Source organism: Vanellus vanellus (genome assembly GCF_965231255.1).
Source record: "Vanellus vanellus genome assembly, contig: HAP1_SCAFFOLD_2415, whole genome shotgun sequence".
Classification (NCBI taxonomy): Eukaryota; Metazoa; Chordata; class Aves; order Charadriiformes; family Charadriidae; genus Vanellus; species Vanellus vanellus.
In genome coordinates, this window is record NW_028128238.1 from 1 (window position 1) to 9,902 (window position 9,902).

General features: G+C 61.3%; 1 long non-coding RNA gene across 1 annotated transcript; it reads left to right on the forward strand.

Annotated features, from left to right (window-relative positions):
- The first annotated feature begins 4,506 nt into the window (after positions 1–4,506).
- Positions 4,507–5,081, forward strand: LOC309684642. Its single transcript, XR_014270318.1, has 3 exons — positions 4,507–4,537; positions 4,648–4,713; positions 4,989–5,081. It is a non-coding gene; the product is annotated as an uncharacterized lncRNA (long non-coding RNA).
- The last annotated feature ends 4,821 nt before the right edge of the window (positions 5,082–9,902 follow it).

Genomic DNA, 9,902 nt, shown 5'->3' on the forward strand with positions numbered 1-9,902 from the left:
GGCTCTCTCCCAGGACATCCTCGAGGAGATGGGCACGATGAAGGCGGCGCAGTCGCGCATGGGCGAGGAGATCCGCAAGATGCAGGAGGCGCTTGGCTTGGTGAGCTGCCGTCGGTGCCCCTGGGAGGGAGCTGGGCCCTCGCACCCTCCCTGCCCTTCTCCCCGTCTGTCGCCACCCCAGCCCCTGCCCCGCGGCCATCAGCCATCGCTCTCAGCCAGTGTGAAGGGCACCAGGAGGGAAGAGTGGGAAGGGTGTCCCAATGGGGGGAGCGGGGGAGCTCAGCCCACCTGCCCTGGAGCCCCCCACCCTCTGCCTGACAGCGCTGCCCTGGGGAGGGCAGAAATGGGCAGCGCTGCCTGCAGGTCAGGCTGGGGGTAGAGGGAACTGTGGGCATCAACCAAAGGCGTGCTAAGGCTCTTTGGAACTGAACAGCCTTAAAAAGGCAACGTGGGAGCTGGCAAGGAGGGGAGAGAAAGCTCTGCCCCTGGCAATCCAGCCACAGCCCCCCGGCACAGCCCTGCCCGGCGTCCCTCTGCCGTGTGCCCAAGTGAATCCGCAGATGCTCCTTTTCAGTCCCGCTCCACATCCAGACTGGTGTCCCTCTCCTCTCCCAGCTCCAGGGCAAACTCCAGAATGCTGATGTCCGGCTGTTGGGGCCCGGCCACCAGATGAAGTTGGGCAGTCATGGACAGCCACAAGCACACCTGCAGCCTGCAGGCGGACAGGAGGTAGCTGCATCCCAGGCTCCCTCGAGGGGACCAGCCTGGCTGTGTCGGGGCATGCTCCATGGCTTGGCAGAGCTGGGCAGTGATGCTGAGGGGCACCTGTCCCTGCGGGTACCGCCCCCTCCAGCTATTTTGCCGGGCTGACCCCTTTTTCCCTCCCTTTCCCAGAAAAGGCTGAAGGAATGGATGGGCCTCTACCTGATCCCAGAGGAGGTGAGCAGCATGGTGCGCTGGGAGGTGCTGGGGGATTGCTTGCCTGGTGGGCAGCAATGCAGGAGGGGGAGGAGGGGACAAATCCCGGCATTTGGCACTGCGAGATGGTTTCCAAATCCCGCCTGGGGCTGCTGCTCCTGAAACGCCGGCGCAGCCCATTGGCCTGGGAAGCGGGTCTGGGCCAGCAGGTCTGGAGCACCGAACGCCATTGCTAGGGACCAAAAGGCCTGTCTGCCCTGGCCCGGGGAGTCAGAAGGGATTTGCTGCTCCCCTGGCTCGGCTGCTCAAAGGCTGCAGGCACAGAGGGAAGCAAAGCACTGAGGGGGCTGGAGGGGGGCCCGGCGGCTGTGGCCATGGGAGCCGGGGAGTCTGCGTGGGGTTGGCAGCCTTTGCCTTTGGGCTTTCATGGCATCCTTGAGTTTGGCCCCATGAGCCAGCGGTTTGGGGATAGGGAGTTGGGTCACAGCGGAGGGTGTTTGGGGTCTGTCCCCGCCGCTACATGGCTGCCCATAAACCTGCTGCCCTTTACCTCCTCTTCCCAGGAGAGCACTGGGGACCAGTCTGCCCCAGCCGAGACCCCCCAGGCTGACGTGAACAGCCAGGACAGGACAAGCTGCATGCTGGAGCCCAAGGGACCAGCCACACAGTCTGTGCCCAGGACAAGCACAGTGTCCCCAGGCACCTGGACCACCACTGCAGGGGTGCAGCCAGGATCCGCCAGCACCCAAATCACCACCCCAGGGGTGCAGACACCATTCCCTGGAAGCAAGACCACCACCACAGGGGAGAAGCCAGGGTTCCCTGGCACCTGGACTGCCACGCCAAGAGTGCAGCAAGGATCCTCTGCAGTGCCCCATTCGCAAGAGCCAGCTATGCCCTGGGGGTCCTCATCATCCAGCAGCTCCTCTGGCCACGGTATGGAGACGGTGGAGGCTGTCGGCCAGGTCGGGCAGGTTGGCCACCTGAAGGAGCAGGTGGACCACAAGGAAGCTGCCACGTCGGACTACGAAGAGCATGAGGAGCCCCACTTGCTCTTCCCAGAGGGAGGTGAGAACCCTGGGGGAGTTGGGGGGGGGGGGTGTTGGCGTGGGTACACCCCAGGTCAGGGGCTCATCGTGCTCAGAGCCTGGCCCCAAGGGTGAGACTCCCACACTGACAGTGTGTCCCCTTGGACCATGTCCCTCCAGATGAGGAGAGCATCACCATCCGGGGTCGGGTGTCCTCCCTGCAGAGCCTGGCCAGAGACCTGCAGGAAGTGAAGGAGAAGGTGAGCCGGCAGCAGTCCCCGAGGGGGCTGGGGGATGCAGGGGGGAGGTGGGCAGGAAGGGGGCAGCCAAAGGGCCCCCGTACTGGGGCAACACGGGGGGCCGTGCCCTGACCCTGCCACCACTGTCATTCCCAGATCAGGCAGCTGGAGGATGCTGTTGGAAAGCTGGGGATGGCTGGAACAGAGAGGAAAGCAGATGGCAGCGACCACATCATCCTGCAACTGAGGTAAAAGGATGGGAGAGGGTTTCCTACCCCGGGGGGCTGGAAGGCGCCCGGAGGGCCGGGAGCATCCCAGTTTGGGGGGTGAGGGACACCCCGCTGAGCAGCCCCAAGGAGCCTAAGCCTGCTTGTGTCCCCATCTCGCTGTCCAGGTCTGTGCTGCAGGACATAAAGCAAGAGGTGATGGAGCTGAAGGCCCTGGGACTAGAGGAGATAAAGCAGAAGGTCCTGGAGATGAAGGAGCTGGAGTTAGAGAAGATAAAGAGGGAGCTGAAGGAGCTGGGAGAACACCGGGACATGACTGAAGCCACGCTGCAGCGGTTGGTGACAGAGGTGGCCAAGCAGATGCAGGCACAGGTGAGGTCCGGGGGGAGCACACCCACCAGCCGCCAGCTCAGTGGCGTGGTCCTGGCGGGGTTCCCGACCACGTTCCCTGGCTGGCTGGGGCCATTGAGCCTCCATGGAACCTGGGCTTGTTGACTAACTCCATGTCATCTCAGAGCCCATTCCTTCTCCCCTTCCTGCAGCAGGACAAGCTCAGGGAGATCGAGAGCGTAGAGCAGGAGCAGGCAGAGGCGCAGGCAGCATGTCCTGCCTGCAGTGGGGACACTGGAATGCAGGTGGGGAAGCTCCTGCAGCGCTACGAGAAGCTCCAGGAGGTGGTGGACTCCCTGGTGTCCCGGCAGGCAGTGGGCAAGGTGCCGAGGCAGATGCCGAGGAGGAGCCAGGTAAGGAGATGCTGGCGTGGGGGGCTTGAGAGGGGGCTGCTGAGACCCCCCGGCTAGTTGTGCTTTGCTGTAACGTGGGGGAGCCTCACGCTGCCCCCAAATTGGCTTGCACAAGTCAGCAGCATGGAAGGAAATGAAAGCCTTGGTGCAAATGTCCTGCTGGCACTGATAGCCCATGGCCACCAGCCAAGTGACCTGGGTCTGTCCCTGCAGGGCAGCCAGCCCCCCTTACACAGCACCACTTTGTCATCTTCCTCCCTGAAGCAGGATGAGGAGGCGCTGAAGCGCATCCAGGCCACCCTCGTGCAGGCGCAAGAGGACTACGAGAAGCTCAGCTCTGTCGTGGGGAACCTCTTGCGTGACAGCCACCGGCAGCAGAAAGACACCAAGGTAGGTGGCTGAAACCCTTGTGGGGTCGGAGCATCCTTCAGGCAGAGCCCCTGCTGCGGACCACAGGGGGTTTGTCTCTTTCCTGGAGGGTTGTATGGGAGGTGGGGGGTGCTCTGCTGGCTGGGAGGCAGCTGCGACCCTGCCATGGCGTCATGGGGTGCTTTCTGCTTTGCAAGGCTCTGTTCCAGTCCCTGGAGAAGCTGGCAGAGGAGAAAGCGGACAAGGAGGACTTGTTGCTGGCAGTCGATGTGGTACGGCCTTGAGGGTGCCCAGCACGAGACAAGGGGGTCCCGGGCAGGGTGGCAAACGTCCTTGTCCCTTTGGTGCTCAATAGCAGAACCGGACAGGGGGAGGGAGGGTTTCCAGACCGGCTGCGGGTCCCTCGCCAGGTCCCTCTGTCTCCCCCGGGTCGCTTTGGCTGGTGAGACCAACCTCACGGGGGTGATGGGGCGAGCGGAGCCATGTACCCACTTCTCCCTCTCCTCCTGACACGAGCTGGCCCTGCCCATCGTACCTCCATCCTTTCCCCACCACTCTCCTGCCTTTCTCTCTTGCTAGAAAGCAGACAAAAGCGCCCTGGCCGGCAAAGTCAGCCGCAGCGAGTTTGACACAAGGATGGAGCGGCTGACTCAGATGGTGGAGGAGATGCTGAGCCGGCAGACAGGCCAGGAGAAGGTCCAGCAACAGCTCCGTGAAGAGGTGGCCTCCAAGGTGAGGGGTGGCTTGTCCCCGCCACGCACGACTGGCACCTTCAGGGCTTGGCAGCCTAAGGCAGCATCCCCCCAAGGGTCCCCTCTCCCGGCTGTCCCACCCGGGGACCGCAGTGTCCCATCCCGGGGCGGCTGTCTGAGGCTCTACACCCGTCCACAGCTGGACCGCCTGGAGCTGGGGCCTTTCCAGCAGCAGCTGGAGGGGCACTGCAAGAACATTCTGGAGCAGGGCAAGGAGAAGGAGCCAGAGGCAGCGGCTGATGATGCGGCTGGGATTAAGAAGTGAGTGCGATGGGGACGGTGGTGGCTTTGGGGATAACTGGCTGCTGCCTGCCAGCTGCCTGCCTGCGTCCCCCCCAGGAGCTCACCCAGCCCTTCTCTCCCCCCTCCAGCCCACTGCTGACGCATTTCCACTGCCTGTCCTGCGACCGGCCCCTCGACATGCAGGTTCCTGGCCCGTGAGTAGCACCTGGTACCGTGGGTGGGACGGGGGGAGATGGGTGCTGGCAGTGCCCCGCTGTGCCAGGCACAGGGGTTGGGGTGTCTGCCTGGGGAATGCAACCCTGCCAAGCCCCCTCGCAGTTCTGCGCGGCAGCGGGGGACAGGGAGCCGTCCGCGGGGGGCAGGGGCCGCCATGGGCTACAAGACCGTTGGTTTTGGGGTGCTGCCCCGAGCCAGGGCAGCGTAGGTCCTTTCTCCCCCATCACCCATCTGTGGCTCCTGCCCTCCCCAGACACACCGTGGCTATCCCGGCGCTGCCGCCGCTGCTCCCGCGCCTCACCCAGCACCCCCGTACCATTCTCAAGCCGGAGCAAGAACAGCAGCACGGCCACAGGTAGGGGACACGGGCACCCGGCCCCTGGAGTGCAGGGTGGCTCTGCCACCGCGAGGGAGAGCTCTTCCGCGGGTGGGGGCGGAGGGGTCCAGGGGGCGTGGGCAGGGCAAGGGAGCAGAGATGTGCTGCAGAGCGTCAGCTGTGCTTGTCTCGGGTCTGTGGGGTTTTACAGCCGTCCCCCTCGCTGCCCCATCTGGGAAACAAGTTGCCAAAAATAAGCCCTGCAGAGCTGGGACAGCCCAGCTCCTGCCTCCTGGTGTCCTTGGTGTGGGGTGCAGCGACCTGCCACGGCCAGCTCACCGGGGCTGTGGGGAAAGGGCAGATCCAGCAGGATGGGTGGGGTGTCTCCTGCAGCAGTCAGAGGGAAGCTGGGAGGGACAGACCCCACTGGGGAGCAGCGCCTGGTCCTCTCCCTCGTGTTGTAGGCTGAAGCACGGGGTGCCACAGTGCCGGGCACTCAGCATCCCCGTGCCTCATCCCACAGGGAGCCATTGGTCGAGGGCAAGTACCCCACCGTGCCGCGGAGCTGCGGGGGCCGGGACACTGTCACCACCCCGCTGCAGCGCCGCCAGCGCCTCCAGCCGCTCCTGCTCCCCAACAAGGTAGGGCTGACAAAGGTAGGGATACGGCAGGGGCGACTGAGGCTGAGCCCCTGGGGGGTGCGTGCCTCAGTTTCCCCCGGGAGCGCTGGGTGTGGGAGGGTTGCCTGGGGATGCTGGCTTTGCCCTGTGGTTCAGCCAGCCCGCTCTCTCCTTCCCAGTGCAACGTGACAAATCTGTTGGGCACGGATCGCCCCATCTCCAGGGACCAGCTGGACGAGAAGCTGCCCATGCTTGCAGCCAAGGAGGGTACGGCCGGGGCAGGACAGGGGAGGGGACCCCAAGGGTGGGAAGGGGACAGCGGGGAGGGCCGGGCACCCGTGGGGTGCCAGGATTTCCCCCACCATGGCTCCCTCTGGTCTCTCCTGCCACCCCTGCTGCCCGCCCCATGGGCTGCAGGGGGGCTAACCCCTGCCCCTCGCCCCCAGAGCCCAGGCCCGGGCAGACCAAGACAGCCCAGCACCAGCCCGGGCTGCACAAGGCCGCAGAGAGCAGAGATTTGTCCAACCGGCACTTCTCCATGGCACCGAGGCCACCGCGGGACAGACCCAGCACCCGGGCAGCCATGCGGGCACAGCTGCTCTTCAAAAAGTGATTTGTTATTTAATTAATAAAAAAAACTTTGCCCTTATTTTTGTCGGGCTTTTTCCCTTTTTGGGGGGAACTAAGAATGGCGGTCAGAGGGACAGAGGGGGCACCACCTCGATAAATCGCAGCCCCCAGTTCTGCTCTCCCCCTCAGAGCCCGGCGGCAAATATAGCAGGCAGTGGGCTAGTGGGCGCCTGTCCCCCTCTGCGGGGAGTTCTGCTCTGGGCTTCCCCGGGACGGTGATGGACGTTTCTGCCATTACGGAGCCAGGATGCACATTTCAAGTACTGCAATGGAATGGCTGCAGTGCTGCGCCAGCCAAGTGAGCGTGTCCAACACACAGGAACACCAGAAGTGACGCAACGCACTCCCTTTTAAATTGTGTGGCGACGTATGATCAGAGCGTAACAAATGGCTGCTCCCGGGCAGTGGGGCTCAGCTTGTATGTGGAAAAGGAGAGGTGCCCATTGAGTTCAGGCACGACTTCCCCTTGGTGAATCCATGTTGACTACTTTGGTCAGCCTCACCTCCATCCCTGGAAAGACGATGGAACAGCTCGTTCTGGGTGTCATCGCAAAGCATCTGGAGGAAAAGAAGGTTATCAGAAGTAGCCAACATGCATTCACCAAGGGGAAGTCATGTCTGACTAATCTGATAGCCTTCTATGATGGCATGACTGCAGGGGGGCATGAGGTGGAGGGCAGTGGATGTCGTCTACCTTGACTTCAGCAAGGCTTTCAGCACCGTCTCCCACGTCATCCTCATAGGCAAGCTTAGGCAGTGCAGGTTAGATGAATGGACAGTGGGGTGGATTAAAAACCGGCTGGCAGATAGGGCTCGCAGGGTTGTGCTTAGTGGCACAGCACTAATCAGCAAGTTCTCCAGGACCTTTCATAGATGGTGGAGAGCGGCCCAGCAACAACTTCTGTCAGCTCCCTCAGCACTCGCGGATGCGTCCTGTCAGGACCCATAGACTTGTGGCTCTCCAGTTTACTTCATTGATCTCTAACTCGTTCCTCTTCAGCCAAAGGAAAGTCTTCCTTCCTCCAGACCTTCTCTTTTACTTGCAAAGTCTGGGATTCCCAAGGGCTGGCCTGAGCAGTAAAGACTGAAGCAAAGAAGGCATTCAGCAACTCCGCCTTCTCTGCATCATCTGTCACCACAGCACCTGTCTCGTTCAACAGCGGGACCACATTTTCCCTAGTTTTCCTTGGCTTGCTGAACCCTACCTGAAGAAACCCTCCCAGGTGACCTTGACATCCCTTGCCAGATTTAAGTCCGAGGCAGCCATGGCTTTCCTCGTTTCATCCCTGCATCCTCTGACGGCATTCTTGTAGTCTTCCCAAGCGGTCAGTCCCTTCTTCCACATACTGTAGATGTCCTTCTTCCACTTGAGAGTTTTCAGAAGCTCCCTGCTCAACCATGCAGGTCTCCTGCTTCCCTTGCCTGATTTCTTGCTCTTAGGCATGCACCGATCCTGGGCTTGCAGGAAGTGATGCTTAAATATCAACCAGCTCTCTTGAGCCCCGCTACACTCTAGAGCCCTAGCCCATGGGACTTCTCCAAGGAGTTTCTTGAAGACATCAAAGTTAGCCCTCCTGAAGTCCGAGGCTGCAATCCTACTTGTCGTTTTAGGCATGCTACACTTAATCCTGAACTCGATCTTCCCATGATCGCTACAGCCAAGGTTGCCCCCAACCTTAACCAACCTCCACCAGTCCCCCTTTGTTTGTCACCCCTAGGCCCAGCAGTACGCCTCTCCTTGTTGGCTCCTCCACCGCCTGTAGGCCTCCTTTAGGTTCTGGAAGGCCGCTATGAGGTCTCCCTGGAGCCTTCTCTTCTCCGGGATGAACAACCCCAACTCTCGCAGCCTGTCCTCACAGCAGAGGTGCTCCAGCCCTCTGATCAAAGTCGGTCGTGGCCCTCCAATCATTTTCACGGCCCTCCTCTGGGCCCGCTCCAACAGGTCCATGCCTTTCCCATGTTGGGGGTGCCAGAGCTGGACTCAATACTCCAGATGGGGTCTCACCAGAGTACCGTAGAGGGGCAGAATCACCTCCCTTGACCTGCTGGCCACACTTCTGATGCAGCCCAGGATACGGCTGCTCCGCTGGGCAGCGATCGCGCATTGCCGGCTCATGTTGAGCTTCTCTTCAACCAACCCCGCCAAGTCCTTCTCCCCAGGGCTGCTCTCGACCCATTCTCCGCCCAGCCTGTATTCCTGCTGGGGATTGCCCCGACCCAGATGTAGGGCCTTGCACTTGGCCTTGTTCTTTTTTTTAACTTGTGGGGTCGTTTTGCTTTTCCTAAAAGCGTTTATTATAAAATAAATACACAATCTGGATTCCACCTGTCCTGTCACAAACACAAAAAGCAGGTAGCCGCCTTCTTAAAAAAATAATTGCAAACGCTGTACATGTCTGCTTAGTCTTTTTCACCAGCTACTGCTACAAAGAGATGAGGCCCGTAAGGTAAGAAACCACCTGCTGGTCTTCCCTCCAGATTGCTTCCCTTCCTCATAACCTCTTCCTTACAGTATCTTCACCAAAGGAACCGATGAGGTTAATCCATGACTCGTTAGAAGATTTAGAATAACATTTTGCACCTGTGCAGCACATTTCAACCCAGCAAATGCCACGTGCACCGGGTGCCGCTGGCGCCAAAGGCTTCTCCGACAGTTCCAGTGCCAAAACCTCTGGTGCAGCGAGGCCTGAGGGCACCTTGGGAGATGCGACGCCCCTTTCAAAGAGCAGGACAGGACGGAGGGAGGGAGAGGCGACAGTCCCGTGGAAAGGTGGTGGGACAGTTCCGTTAGCTCTCCTTTTAATGAACACAAGACTTCTAATGGCCAGGGGACAGTTAAGACTGTGCAGTCCCGGGCGCTGGCAGCGGCTGCAGGGTCCCCCCTGAGGGGAGCTGAGGGGCTGCCCCGTGCCGGACACAGCCAGTTCCAGCCGGTTCCAGCGGCCCCACGGCAGGGCAGGGCCGAGCCCCTCAGCCAGGCTGGCAGCGCCTTGGGGAAAGCGGGATTGAGAAAGGGCAAAACGCTGCCGGCGATGAGGGGAAAGGTGTGAGAGACAGCCCGGGGCAGGGAGGGCCGGGCAGGGGGAGGGAGGAGCCACTCCAGGCCTCCAGCACCGACTCCCCTGCGGCCATGGGGGGGCCCTCGGGGAGCTGGTTTTCCTGACAGGAACGGCAGCCATGGAGGGACCCCTGGATGTGCTGGGGGAACCTCCTGGCCTGTACACGCCTAGCTGCGTAGCCTCCCCAGCAGATATCAGGGTGATTGAAGTCCCCCACGAGAACCAAGGCCTGTGATGGTGAGGTTGATTCTCAGCTGTCTGTAGAAGGCCTCATCAGCTTCCCCGTCCACATCAGGTGGCCTGTAACAAACACCCACAACAGTGTCTCTCCTGCCTGCCCCTTGATCCTCACCCACAAGCTCCCAACTCCCTCTTCGTCCCCTTCCAGCCTAGTTTAAAGCTCTCTCAATGAGGCCTGCTAACGCTAGTCCGAGATCCTCTTTTCCCTGGCGAGACAGCCTTTTCCCTCAGTTGCCAGCAGGCCTGGCATTCTGTAAATGAAGCCATGGGTCAGCCCCTGGGCATGGCCTGCGCTGGGCGGC